This window comes from Pteropus vampyrus, unplaced genomic scaffold, assembly GCF_000151845.1.
Source record: "Pteropus vampyrus isolate Shadow unplaced genomic scaffold, Pvam_2.0 Scaffold62, whole genome shotgun sequence".
Taxonomy (NCBI): domain Eukaryota; kingdom Metazoa; phylum Chordata; class Mammalia; order Chiroptera; family Pteropodidae; genus Pteropus; species Pteropus vampyrus.
Window position 1 is genome coordinate 5,833,389 of NW_011888843.1, and position 15,801 is coordinate 5,849,189.

Genomic DNA, 15,801 nt, shown 5'->3' on the forward strand with positions numbered 1-15,801 from the left:
TGATATGGAAAGATGACATCTTAACACCAACCTCAATAAACGCAAGAAGTTGTGCTTCGCTCTATTGTCCCATCATCTCATTGTTTCATTGACGATTCTGTTTGTACCATCAAAGCAAACTTTGGCATCATGCCAAAGCAGAAGTTAATAAAAATTATGTTAGGATGCAAATCAGTGTAACCCAAGTATGCAGTTTTCTGATGGTTTGGTTTGAACTAAGGGCAAATTTAGACTACCTAGTTAAATTGATAGAATACATGTACTCCTTAGACAATAAATACACAATAATTTCACAATCAAGCTTTTGATATAACTCTTTGTACAGCAAAGAGTTCAAGGTACTAGTCTCTGGAAAAATTATGCAGTGAGCCTTTTTTGTGTGTGTGCACAGCTGGTTAAGGACAGATTCATGTTTTGGCAATCAGTCAACTAAGCCGAAAGATGATAGAGTTGACATTCTCAAGAAAATTAAGAAATGTAACTAGGATATATGCTTAATAGATGGCTAATGCTATCTCTCTACAGAGAGATTTTCATATTGTCTGTTAGATTAACATTTAAAGAGTTATATATATTTATTCCTATGTTTATTCCTATGTTTTAGCTATATTTCATCCTTCTAGTTGCAGAGTTTCTTTTTTCTTTTAATCGTTGTTTTGGTATGCTGTTCAAAAGAAAAGTGCTTTGTAACAAAAATGTTTATAGCATGAGCATTTTGATATCTTCCTAAAACCTGCGCAATGAATTGGCTTCACAGCCTGGCATTTACAGGGAAAGTGTGAGCAAGTAGCCTCATTATTGATAAATATTTTAAAACACGTGGTATTTACCAGAAGGTCCCAATGGTTTAATGCGCCTCCTACAGAAATGGCATGTAATAAAACACTCCAGAATGAAATTTCAGAGGAAAAAAGGATACTGCACTTAAACAAAAATTCAATAAGAGAAATGTTAGAAAATCCCCAAAGCCTTCCAACCAAGTTATGGATTAATTGCCTGGCACGTTTCCTTTTTTAATTCCAAGCTGCCTTTTTGTTAGCTGAGTAAACAAAGCATCTAGAATAAGTCTACTTCAGCCAATGAAGACAGCCGTTAACATCATGACTGATAATAATGATAATCCCTCAAGGCTTCGACCAGGTCCACACATAAGCAATATTTGACCATCAGGGACTGTGATGAGAAAGAAGGCAAAAACAAACAAACAAACAAACAAACAAACAAACAAACAAACAAACAAGGGGCTCTTGTTCTTTCTGATTAAAAAAAAAAAAGTGAAGTAAATGGGCAGAATAAGAAGGGCCTGTCCTCTGGCTGTGTCTAGACACCTGCACAGTAGATCCAGGCCCCTCGTGAAGAAGATTTAGTGGCACAGCTTGCAATCTGTCCTGTGGGGTTGAGGAAAGGAAGGCAGAATTCTTAAATCCTGAATCCAGCGGTCTTTACAAGGCTGTTATACCAGTGGGTTTTAGGGCTGCAAAGGGATTGATTGCTGCATCACAAAATTGGTAGTTAGAACACTTGTTCACGCCTCAAGGAAAATGTTTTCATTAGAGATCATTTTATTTACATAATGTAGATCCTATCTCCTCCTCTCCTCCCTGAATTCTCTCTGAGTTCCAAAAGAGCAAGGTCTCTGCCTTACGTATTGTTTGCAGAAGGCGTATAGTGAATATTAAATAATGTTCAGGTACAAACAAGTGGCATTCAGATTAGGTTCGGTTAAAAAAACTGACAGCAAGCACACAGTACTTTTCCTCCAACAAAACAAAATGAAACGAAACAAAACAAAACAAAACCCTCCAAAACAAAAAACATAAACAGAAGACTCAAAACTTAAATTTTGGTTATAATCTTCAGCAATTTCTTATTGTATATGTTACCATTCTTAACTACATTCTGGATTTTCCCAAATATACGATGTTGGAGCGATTATTGTAAGGAAGAATTCTCCTAATGCATTTGGAAACCATCTCTTGAGGGAATAATGTAAGATGAATCAGCAGGCAACCAACCCAGAATCTCTTTGACCTTCAAAGTCTTGACATTGAACTCACATATTTTAAAATAAGAACTTCGCCCAGATAAATTCACAGAGAAATGAAGTTTATGTCTGCATTTTATAATTGAGATTGCTGCTTGCTTCTATGAATGCTTGAAACTGGTGTTAAGTTTAAACACTTATTTTTCTTATTCTCCCTGGGTATTGCATTGATACTGTAATACTGAATTGTATCCACCCCTCCTGTTTTAATTGAAGCAAAAAAGAAGTGCTCTAAAAAAATTAATCATTGGAATTTTTAAGCCAAAAGAGATAGTAGAGATTAGTTAATATAGTTCTTTAATTTGGCAAATAAAAAAAGCACAATTTGGTCCAAGGTCATGCAGCTACTCAGTTGCAGAACTTAAATAGTCACACATTTATTATGGAACTCATAAAAGTAGTAAAGGATGCAATGAATCCATCTTTTGGAAAACAGAGTTTACCTCTCTGTATATAGACTGGGATCATGGTCAGGTATTTTTAAAGCCATGTGGACCTGAGGTTTAGGTTTCAGATTAGGTTTCTAGTTACTGCTAGAAAAATAATATATGGTTCTGTTTTCTGGACTCAGAGACACTTTGATGTACCTCTTTCTTCTACAATGTTTGCCAAGTACCTGTCATGGCTAAGACACTGTGCTAGGTGCTTTGAGGATATCTAAGAATGCAAACATCATAGCCTCATTCTCAAGAAGTTATAAGTTGGTAAATCAGTTAAACAAGAGGCCGTTAGACTGAAGTAGCTACAATACTGGACGGCTTACCTGAGGAAACCAAGATGTAAGCCCGTAAATGTCTCAAATTTATAAAATTGAAACTTAAGGACAACCAACCACAAACAGCCAACTGGGCTTTCAGCTATAGCCAATCAAATAATGTTCTTTCTTAGTTTCTACATTTTATAGAAGTATTTCCCCTGGCTCCTGCTGGTGGAGCACTCTTAACCACTACTGGTTTGGCAATGCTCGATGTGAATCAATTTTTGCTCAAACGAACTCTTAAAATTCTAAAAATGCCCCAGTTTATCTTTTAGCAAAGTCCAGCATGGGAGATAAAGTGAAGCCATTACATAACCCAGGTCAAAATGTGATTGCAGCCTCTAATAATGACATAAAGTATTATAGGGAGTTTGAAAGAGGAATGACTAGCTTTTAATTGGGGAAATTAGAGAAAAAAATTCTTAGAAGATGTGGTCTTGGCTGGCATTGAATGAGAAGGATTTGACAGGTGATGCTGGGGACAGTTCGTCCAGGAGGAAGAGGTTTGAGGAGCAAAGGCATGGAAGCAGAGAAGCTTGGGATGCGTTTTGGGAATAGCTACCTTAGTGATTTGATTAACACGCTAGAGATTTATGTAAAGAGTGGGGTTGAAATAGTATGGGACTACAAAGTGTAGGCCCTCAAACATAAAAAATAAAACCCAGATTTGATGTGCTGCTTCTCATTGAGTCACATTTTAAACATCCCCAGGAAGCAGTGAGTTGAACAGACACAGACCCTTCACTTCCAAAGAATACCAAGAGTCTAACATCCCTCAAGTCCGAGTGTGTCTGGCTTCTCATCTAGCTCTAGAGTGAGTTAGTCATTTAGCCAGTGCGAAATCAAATAGGGCTATTTTACAGCAGGATGAAGGTTAAACCAAGCAGTTCATATACCCAGTGTATGTTAGTAGATGTCAGGATCCCTACACCATGCCTAACATTACACAGTAATCAACTTTTCAAACCCCTAATCAGACACCGGGAAAAGGAGAGGAGATGGTTATTTTGAGTTCCAATAATTTGTTTCTTTCTCCACCATCCATTCATTCATTATTCATTGAACAAAATTTAGCATGCACTTTTAATGAGCCAAGCAGTGTGCTAGGAACCGGAAGGCAGTGATTTAAGAAAATATGGTATGGTCCTTCCATTGTGGAACTTAAATTCTAGAATGGAAGACAGACAGTTTAAAAAGTCATAAGTATGCAGACCCTCAAATGTAGAAATTCCATGTGGAAGGGGACGTGCAAGGCCATGTGGTAGCTTCAGTGGCACACATGGTCCAGGCAGTTCTGGGAGAACTTCTAGGCTGAGAGCTAAAGCATGAGGAGGAATCGGCAAGCAGAAAGGAGTAAAAGAGTTATTGAAGCAGAGGAAAGAGCAAATCTTAAGACTGGGACAGGACAGTAAGGGGCATTCACGGAACTAAAAGAATTGCTGTTGGCCGGAGTGTCAAGCTCAAGGGAAGGGGGCGGGGGAGGGGGTGAGATGGGATGAGATGGCAGAGTGGGTAGAGGCCAGGCCATAAAGTTACTTGTAGGTCAAGTTATGACACTTGGGCCAACTCATCTTCTTTCCTTCTTACTTTCCTTTTTTTGTTGTTTGTTTCTTTGGAAGATAATTTTAGAGTTTTAAGTTCAAAGCTAGAAATACATAGAGAAGTAGTGTTAGAGAAAAGCAGTGATAAGTACTGTAATTATTTAGAACTGTGCTGTCTCATACAGTAGCCGCCAGTTGCCAGTGACTACTGAATTCAATATATGGCTGGTCCAAACCAAGATGTCAAATACAAAGTGAGTTTTGAAGCCTTAGTACAGCAAAAAGGATGTAAGATATCTGAATAATGTTTATACTGATTATGTGTTAAAATTATAATATTTTGAATATGTCGGGCTAGATAAAATGTTATTAAAATCAATTTTACCTGTTTCTTTTTACATTTTTTTAATGTTGAATTAGAAAATTTTAAATGACATATGTGACTAGCATTCTATTTCTGTTGGACAGTACTGGGTTAACATAAATCTGATGATCTTTTTAAGGGTAAGGCAAATCATATATGGTTATGTACTTCATTGAAACATTTTGAGCCAAGGCAAATTTGCTATTAAGACAGCATCATTTTTATTAAATAAAATTTAGACAGGGCTAGGCTAGTAGTGACTTTGCCTGACGTATATAGTTGTTTACTAATCAAATGAACACTGGCAACTAATTTGACCACAGATTCAAGCCTACTTAAGAGTAATAATGTAATGATCATTTAGGAGCATCCTTACATTTGAACAACTAAAGGGAAAATTATGCATAATACAAATACATATTTATTGTCAGAAGACCTTTCTAGGTAATAATTTATTACAGCTGTAAGTAATATAATTAGTAGTTAATAATTCCTTCAAAATTTTATAATTTACACTTTGAAAAAGCTCATTCAGACCTCCTAATAAATCTAAACTAAAGAGATCTGAGTTTATTTCCTGTGGCTTAATCCATTGGCTTTTTCTTATTCATAAAGCTGAGTACTATTATAAAGCTGAGGCCAATAGACATAGTTTCTCCCAGTGAAGATCCATTAGGCAACAAGAATTTGAAAACACTCTGACTTGATTTGGGTTTAAGAAATAGGCACAAGAACTCATTGAAGGTACGAGGAGTCAGAATTCTGGAATGGGGTAGAAATTATTATTATTTTTAAAATTTTTATTATGGGCAATTTGTTTCAGCTGTAACTACAAACATTTCATAAAACAAGCAAGGATGCGTGTCGACCGGGACATTCATTCCAGTGTGATGGCAGAGGAACCCCACACCACCTTTTTTAAAGTCAAGGGCTCTATGCGCTGACTGCAGCAGAGGAAGTGGCAGAGATAGTCTCAAACATTACTTACAAATTTATAGAATAACAGCCCTTTAAGCTCTAACTCTCAAGTGCTCTTTTTAAAGACACAACATTCACACTTTAAAAACCAACTGTATTTTTCACTTTCCCTTGGGGTCTAGCAGAAAATTCATGATTGAGCTATACCACGACAAACAGTCTACCACCTGTTACAATAAAAAGGGGCAGAGATGGGCATAAATATTTTAATATAGGAACCTTATGTCTCTTAAGTGGTTCATCCCATGGCTTGTTCTGGTACTCCCCAATCTCATTATCCCTCATAGTTCCATAGAAGAATGCCAAAATTATTTACTCTAGATCCAAACAAGACCGCCCTCAAATTCATTTTCAAGATCAAGCATCTTTAATTGAATCATCATTGTTTTTATCTAAGCATAGAAAATAAAACCAGAGAATTACCTAAGCTGCCATCATACAGAAGCTGCCGGAAATTGATTACAGAGGGCTGTTGTATTAACTTTCTTACAAGAATGTCTGATCGTTTTAGGATTTCAGTATGGTAAATGGATTCCTTTGGCAAGTGCAATTTTAGTGCATAGAATAGGGTTTGTGATGGCATATTTCCTTATAAAATAAGACATTTAGTAATGTAATAGTCCTAACATTTAAACCTCAGACGTATTTTCATGCACAAGTGGTTAAGAACTCAAAAACAAGTAATTATCAATAGCATCTGTATGCAATAAGAGAAGCATCAGCTGAAAAAATTATATTTATGACATTGGCAAGGATACATTAATTGACTGCAGAAAGGAGCAAACATAATATTTACTCTGCATTTTCAAAAAGATATGAAGAAGATCCGAGAAACTCAAATGCACTTAGCTTTATTTTGTGAAGAAAAGCCCAAGGGAACAATAATCAGAAGAAAACAAGAGCCTTGTGATTTTATTGTAGTCACCCAGAAGGAATCAATAAGTAGATAGTTTCACAAGTAATGCACATGATAACATTTTGGGGTCTTTAAGAGAGCTATGGTTTTCAAAGAGATGGACAGTTAACAGACTTTTGAATTGGAACTTTCTGTAATGCTAGACACGACCCTGCATTTCCTCAGATGAGCTTGTTCTTTCATGTTGGGCTTTTTTTGTGGCATTAATTTCCTTCTGTTCCTAAATCTGTTTACCAAAGTCCCACCTACATTTTTTTTTCTATCTACATTCACTCAAACCTATATCTTCTAAAAAAATCACAGATTTGATTCCCAACACCAGCCTGCCGAAGGTAATCTTTCATTCCCATGAATGTTACAGCCATCTTGCTCTCTCTCATTTTTATTTTCTTCATTATATTTATATATTGAACTTGTGTCCATTATTAGAGTGTAAATTCCTAAAGGTCAGGCTCTGTGTCTTACTTAATTCACTCTCCTGCCGAAAGTGTCAAGCAGAGGTCTTACACATAGATGATGCTTAATAAATGTTTGTTGAAAGAATCAATGAAATGCAGTGTTAAGCTTACTGTGGAAAGAATAACATATCAAAGACCTGGCTTTCAAATTCGTTTAAATCTGTGAGTCAGCTATAATGGATCCTTGACATTATGATTGCTAGTCCTGAGTGATCACACTCCGGAACTGTCCATTTTATTCTGAAACTCCTTGCTGAACCCTGGGATGCCCTTTACTAAAGTGCTAAATAGATTGAAGAAAACCACCTAAAATAAAGGAAAAATAATATTGTTTTGAGAATTTTGAGATACTTCTTGAAATAACTGACATCATCTCAGAGTGTGACATAAAAAATTGAGAATTACTTTATAGCCATAAAAACATTTTTAAATCATTAAAACCAAACACTATTTCAATGTAACATAGTTTTGGGGAGACAATTCTATTCTTTAATTGTACCCCCAATAAAGCTGAAAAATATTTATGGAAGAAAGAGAGGAAAAGACCTCAGATATCATAATCTGAATTTAACTGTCTTACGCTTTTGTCTCGTGTGTATACATAATGCCAAGTAACAATGAAGACATAAGAAAATGCTCAGAAATTTTTATCCACGACAATTTTTGTTTGCTATATATAGCTAGTAGCCAAAAGTGCTTAAAGAAACCCTGAATTATCTTGATGGTTTTCTCAGTTTTATACTCAGTTTTATACTAATTATTATAATGAGAAACCAAATGATCTAATTGCTCCTCAAGGAGAAATTGTTTGACATATCAATTCCTGATGGAAGGACATAGCTGATACCAAGGCCTTTAGAACATGTGGCTACTAGCCCAAGTTACAAAGCTTGGAAAATATTGTTTGGAAGAGAGACATCATCTTGCTATTACAAGGTTCTTCTGGCCATGTTTTACATTCAACCTCATTCTTCAGCTAAGTATCAGATGTCCTCGGCGATCTCTGTTCTTGTTTTCTTCTGTCACATCCTCTGAGTTCTGCCACTTGCCTTCTGTTTTTGTTATTTCTTACGCTTCCCCTAATGTCATGTGCTTCTCTGTGTATAAACCTGGTCCCCATCGGGTTAGTCACAGTGACCAGATTGTTTTCTCTTAGCTGGAGAATGACCGTTATTATCTCGGGGGTGGAGGAAAGATGTATCCTTTGGGGGTGGGGCTCTCCTAAGGACCAGAAAGTGCCCCATGGTCATGGTCCGGCCTGTGTTATTTCCAGCAGAGAGTGAGAGTTATCAATTTCGTCTGGGAGGTGATCTCCCAGGTGCTTCCACCTCCAGCGTCACAGCACCCTCCATTCCCAGAACTCAGGTGCTCCCATGCACATTTTTACTATATTCCAGACCATGTGTTCTGCTATTCAACTGACTTTCTGGACCAGCATCATTATTATTTTCACTACAAACTTCCAGTCCATACTTATGGTAGGCAAAAGTTTGCTCAGAAAGAATGGGTATTTTCCTTGCATTTCAGTTTGTTAACAGAAATGATATATTCCAGGAGGATAGAGGTCTGAGATGATCTCCGCTGGCGAAAGCCCAGTGTTAAAAAGGCAGCTTTACAGAGTCATCCCAGATGGACTGATTAGTAAGCTTTGCTGTATTTCTATTTTTTCAAACAATTTCTTTGCCTCTGTCCTCTCCATTTTAGTATATGGAAATAATGTTTTATACCTCACGAGGGTGTTACAAGGATTAAATGAGTTAATACTTTCATAATTTTTGAAATAGGCACATGGAAACTCTCAATGAATACTTCATGATATTATATTATTATTATTCATTCAGTATTTTAACAAATAATTACTTGGCACTCACTGTGAGCCATGCTCTGTGCAGGGTGCTGGCCATTCACAATATTGATCGATTATATTGTGACAAGTATTGTAAAGAAGTTTAGGGGGCTATCAGTCTAGATTAAGCGTGGTCCGAGGGATTTAAGGAAGATTCTTCTGAAGGAGTAGCACTGTCCGCTCGGAAGAACAGATCCAGAGATTATCCTTCTTGTTTTCTAAAAGATCTAGCTCATTCCTTTTCAGTGCTGTGTAGTATTCCAAAGTCCAAGTTTACTATCATTTATTCAGCCGTTGCCATGACAAACAATGTTGTGATGAACATTCTTGTTCATATCTCCTTGTGCTCCATGTAGGGTTCTTTAGGCAGACACTGTGAACTGGAATTGCTGGGCCAAAGTATAAGCTCAATGTTAATATTAAACGACATCGCCAAACTAAACGGCTTCATTATACACTTTGTAAATATTAACCTGTGTCTGCTAAATAAATAATACTTGTAATAGATAGTTGTGTGAAATTTGGATTTTGCATTCATTCACTAAATGTTTGTGAAACATTAAGTTTGGGCCAAGAACTATACAAAGGAGTGGACTATGTTGATCTATTCCTGGATTTTCCTTTCTCATGCAATGGTACTTTCTGAAAACACTTCAGGCAAGGCCTGGCATAGAGTATTCAGTCAAAGCTAGCTGCTGCTGCTTCTCCCTCCTCCTCTTCTTATCACTCGAATGGAAGTGATGATTCTCTCTTGTAACTGATGGTGCTTTCTTGTAAGAAGAAAGTATCTCCTGTCATTGAGACTTGTTTAGTATTTAGTACTTATCATTTTGCCCTTGCGTTGTTTTTACCTTTCAATGCTCATAACTAGGACAACCATTGGTGAGCTTCCTTGGGTAGTCCTTGTAAGAATGCCATCGAAGTTTGGGACTCTGAGGGTAGATGGCAGGGATTTAAGAACACGACTTTCTTTTTTCTCTTTTTTTCTATTCTTGTAAAACATAATGTAAAATCTACCCTCTTAATAAATTGTTTATGTGTACTGTATAGTATTGTTAGCTGTACATATATTGTTCTGTAGCACATCTCTAGAACTTTTTCGCCTTGTATGTCTGAAACGCTGTACCCACTGAATAGCAACTGCCCCCCCTTCCCCCGACCCTGGTAGCCACCATTATAGTTTTTGTTTCTTTGAGTTTGTCTATGTTAGATACCTCCTGTAAACAGAATCTCACAGTATTTATCCTCCTGTGACTGCCTTACTTCACTTAGCAGAATGCCCTTTTTTCATAGGTAGGAATTATGATCAGGGTAGATCCTTGTGATTCTAGAGAATGCACCTTCCTTTTGGCTAGTATTGAGGGTCCTGAATGGAGAGAAAGCTGTAGGTCCTATTGCTATGATGGAGTCTTTCTTCTATATATTACTCCCTTTGAGTCTCTTAAAATCCTAAGAAGTAGATTTAATGATCAATGTTTGACTGACAGAGATGCAGAACCTAGAAAGGCTGAGCTGCATCGCTACTGGTCACACCAGTAGGGGGTGATGCAGAGATTTTAATCCAGATCTCTATCATTCCAAAGCCCTTGTTTTAAAACAGTATTCACTTATCCGTGAAAGTCTGAGTCCTCTCGTTTCTAGCTATGACATCAAGACATGGCATGATTTCTAAATTCGTGTGTCTTTAGACATGCCTAGGAAAGCAAATGTGTCGGCATTCGAGTCTGTTCTTTCCGCTCTCTTCCGTGGATTTGTGGCCCCACCCCTACCCCATAGGTGTGGGAGTCATACTGATGACTCCTTCTCACTCTCATCCAATCCATTCAAAACCCAACCAGAGTCATTACTTGGACAGACTGTGCTAATGTTGATTGTTGGTTTCGTATATTTCCTGAAGTTAAATTTCAGCGTCATGAATGAGACCATACTCGGGGTGTTAAGTCAGCTCTCTTCTGATTGCAGGTGGGAGAAATCAAGTTCAAGTTCTGCACAGGACCACTTTCCACCCTTTCTTCAGTCCCCCCAGCCCTCTCCCACTTTCCCAGCATTTTCCTAACCATCAAGCTCTCCAGCCTTCGGGAGAGTGGACTCGCCTTCTAGTTACTGTCCTGGCAGTGGGGGAAGAGAAATTGCTCGATCATGTACATGAGCAATAATAAACATGGAGGTTCATTACCTTTTCTTTTTATTTTTTCAAGATTTCTTCCATTAAATATTCTGTTCTCCTGTCAAAATCCAAAGTCTGTTCCAGCAGCCCTTGTGTAGCCAAATATACTATGGGTCCATTCATTTAGCATATTGTCGTTTTCAGACTTTATGTCTTGTCAAAGAAAGACACTCACAGAAATAAAACAAAAGAACAGAAGTCTCCAAATGAATGGGCTCGCTTCATGGAGGAAAAAGTTGAAGTATTAAAATCGCTCATCAGATGTTCTGAAAAATCATTTCAGCTGCTCGGGGGAAAAAAAAAAGAAACAAAATTTTATTTTGAAGGATGTGTTCCAAGAACTTCCCCTTTGATTTTTTTTAAAAACCATCTGTCATGTTTGTTTCATTCCAGCCTTGAAGTAAATAGATTTAGCGAATATACGGCGGCCATTGAAACCCTCCACGGAAGAACAGAAACAGACTGCTCTGGCGGTGCTCTTCTGGTATACTTTAATCAAAAGGCTTTGAAATTAAAAAAAATATATATCCATAGACATTTTGCCTGAGTTGGAATATGGTGTGCAGAACACAGAATGTTGTTTTGACCTATTGTTGAACGTCTCAAAACTTTTGCTTTTACTTCGGACAGCAGAATGACCTTTTGCTGGCACTGGGGCATTTATTTTTCCCTTTTATGCTTTGGTTCAGCCCTCTGAACACAAAACTTCATTTTTTTTTTTTTTCTTCCAATAGAGGTGAGACTTCAGAGTGCATTCTTCACTTAGAATAAAAGAGCTTGGCTTTTCAATTCATCTTGTCTATTTAACCTCGTGATGTTATTGTCCCTTTCTTACTGATTTCACCACAAGGAATTTGTGCTTCCCCATAAGAATACACGACATAGTTGTATATTTTTCCTGATGGCTTCTTTTACACCTGATATTCTGCCCCTTAAATACCACAGAGAAAGAAGACCTATGAACTGGGCACAGCTCCCTCTGATAAGACAGAATAATGAGGAGGCTTTCACAGATCAATAACTGCCTCCAAGCGGGAAAGAAAACAAGAATGTGAGAAACTCATTATAATATAAAAATATTCTAAATAAATAAATAGCAAGTACTAACATGCTCAAAATAATTGTGTGGAAGTGACTGACAAAGTGTGAGCTTGTAAACTCAGATACATAGTTGCAAAAGCTTCATGATGATTAAAAATGATGATGCTTATAGACTATTTCAGTGATAATCTGTTTAAAATAGATGGGCCAACTCCACCACTTATATGTGAAGATAGAATGAAAATTAGCATACGTTGTAGGATGTGAAGTAGCCTGGTTAATACCTAAAAATATCAGGATTCATTAAAATGTAAGCTAAATTTCAAAAATCAACAGAACAGCAACAATGAAATATTTACTGGTGAAACTTCAGATGAAACAAGACTGACTAAGCGTTGCTAATCATTGGAACTAGTGAAAAGTACATGGGGTACCTTATATATTTACTCTACTTTTGTTTATATTTGAAATTTTCCAAAAGAAGATAAAAGTATAGGATTAGGGAGAAAAATCAAGGTGAGAAATTGAGAAGTGCTGAATATTGGAGTATTTCATCACAGAGTAGTTTGAAATAGAAAAGCGTAGTCTGTGGGTGGTTATAGTTTATTTTACAGGTTTCCCTTAAATATTAATAAATGACAAGATAGAGACGTGTGTTACGACCATCTGGGATTCTGACGCCTGACTCAAATGGACAGAGCTCAGAGAGAAATGAGAAAGACGCACCATTAATTTAATTTAAATTCATTAGACATTAATTTAAAAATTAATTTTTTTAAAAAAAGAATAATGTCTTCGCATTCATCTGTTTGCATAATTTGTTTTCTCTCCTAACAGAGGGTAAGGTTCTTAAATTGCTGACTTCATTTCTCGAATAACTTTAAACTTGTTGCAGGATCTAACATAGAGCTTTGTCTGTAGTCAGCCCTTAATACCTGCGTAGGTGCCGGGTGAGTTAGAATTTTAAAACTGCATATCTAATTGAGCATTTCAGATTCATGAGCATGCCTGGGTACCTTATTCACAAATAAATAGGTCTGAAACCATGTTAAAATCTGGACGATGTAATTGTTTTTATTGATAATAAGAAGAGAGTAATGGGGAAACAAATCTCCATTTTTTTTTCATCTTTGTTCCCCACCTTTTTATTGGATCTTGGAATACCCTGAGCTCAGTTTACATCTGCAAATACATGTAATTTAGAGCTGTTTGACAGAGTTCTCATTTTCAAGCTAAACTGAAGGGGATGGCTTATGTCACCAACAGATCCATGAGAGCTGGCTTTTCCAAAACAGTGTTCTGTAAAGGCTTCAGATTTTTGAAAATGCTTTCAATTTGGTGATGTTGTTGGAAAAATATTTGCCTCCAAATCAGTGTGCAGCGTAAAACAGAAAGGCTCAGGCCTTGCTGCTTTGCATGAGCAGGAATGAGGAGTCTTATTACCGTCTTCGATTCAAACTGTAATTCCTGCTGCCTCGCAAGCTGAGTGGGTCTGTAACAAACAGAAGGTCCGTGCTAGAGCGAATGATCTTATTGCACTCGAAAATACCAAAGCTGTGTTGTGGTGGTGGACAGGTTGATAGTTCAAACTGTGATTTGTAATACTTTGGTGAATATTTTGATATTTTTTTATGTCACATCTGAGGTAAGATTTGAAAATGGAAAATTTCGTGTTTTGTTATGATTCTATTATGATCTCAGCACAAGGAACACTCAGCCCACACCTGGCCAGCATATTATTGTTTCTCTAGGACCTCAGGGAGCAGCCTATACCCTTGGAAGTCTTTGGTAGTTGGCACCAAACTGAAGCTGACAACAATCTATTTATTTTCTTTTCTGAGAAGGAATATTCTAGAAGGACCGGAATGGGGAGGGAGAGACTTCTATCATCAGTCTTCTGAGTGATTCGCAGAACAAGGTTTAAAATCAGGATCATTTCACTTTAAATGTTAGCATCTTTCACTCTGAATTTCCCTGAAAAGAGGACCTGATTGCTTAGCCCCAGAGCAGGACCCCTGGGCAAAGTTGGAGGGAGTGGGTGGAACAGTGCCTGGCTGTTCTCCATCTGTATAACCCTTCAGCAAAGTCAGCTTGGGCTTTTTATTTATTTTGTTATTATTTTTTAATTTTTATTTCTTATGTAATGGTTTGCAAGGTTACATTTATATCATCTCAAAAATAAAAAAATAAAATGCTAATAACTCGGGAAGCTTCACTTAAATTATATTTGTAAATGACCCAATAGAATCTTCAGTTTCTGTCTGGAGATAATCGTGGACCTGACTCGCTTTTAGCAATTCAGAAATTTGACTTGCGAATCTTATTCCTCAGAGTGGAATCAAGATCTTTCAGTCTCGAAAATTCTCCTCAAAAATAAATGTTTTCAAATAGGAGGTAAAAGAAACTGTCCTTGATTTACTCTGAGAAGTTGGTGAGGCTTATCTCTTGTATTTTCCCACTGTTCTTTCTAGAGCCTGTGACATCTCTTTCCCACTCCTTTCAACTGCTCACTATCTCTTCTCTTTTTCCTCTCTCCTTTCTTCCTTCTTTCCCTCCCTCTCTTTTTCCCTCCCTCTCTTCCTGACTCACTTTCTCACCTATAATCACATTCTCTTTCTTCTTATCAGAACCTGCTTCTGGTTAAGGGTCTGAAAAAATGTCACGCGGATAACTAAAATGTTACTCCTCCTTAAAACACATATCTTGGAGTTATTTGTTAAAAAAATCAAAAGTTAGAGAAAGAAAAGAGAATGACATGTTAGAGTTTTAGGCATCAGAAATAACATATTCTCCATGAAGCAACTGCCTACCCGTGAGACCTCTGGGTGTTAAGCTGCTGTTCTTCACCTGTCTAACCTGGGAGATACTCGTGAACAACCAGTTCAGGAGAAAGGGCAGACCAAAGAGAAAGTAGAAAACCAGAAAAGCAGACATAGGGAGAAAATGCCTTTGCATGTCCAGAAAGTCGTAATGTTTAATTTAATTTAATTTAATTTAATTTTTTTTATTTTTTATGAAGCAACTTATAGCTAGATGGCAAAGAGCAGGTGAAGTTTGATTTCGAGTAGCTGAACAGCCCCTCACAGTTTGGTATATGTTTGGTGATGCCCTTTGGGATCTTCTACAGTCTTGCCCAGTGTCTGGAGTTTTATACCAGGTGATCAGTGTGCCCCAGGGCCTGGCTAACACATCTGCCCAGCCTGTAGTTTTGAAGGCATAATTAGTATTATTTAAAGAGAGTCGTGCACATTTGGCATTCTACAAAATACAGATGAAAAACCCAGAGTTCCCTCCCCAGCAAGTTGGAGTGTGACAGCCCCCAACCTCTGGTTGCCAGCCCCAAGCCTTTGATCAGTTCTGTGAATCTGAAATAACTCCTTAACCAGTTTGAAGCAGTCAGTGTTGTTCATTGAGAGCCACACCTATGATCATGCTTGGGAAAGGCTTTGGAGTCAACTTATATCAGAGAAAACTTCCCAGGATGTGGAAATTGAAAAAGAGGTAGACAGGTGGTTGGCATACCAACTTTACCATCTACCCAGAGCAACTTTGACAAGAAATTTAGGCTGTTAGTGAAAATTCGGGTCTTGGATTTAATTTAGGCAAGACCCCAAATTCAGGACCAGGTAGAGAAGGTGAAGAGGGGAAAGAGAGGGATGAGGCAGACAGATGACCCACAAGAATGGGAG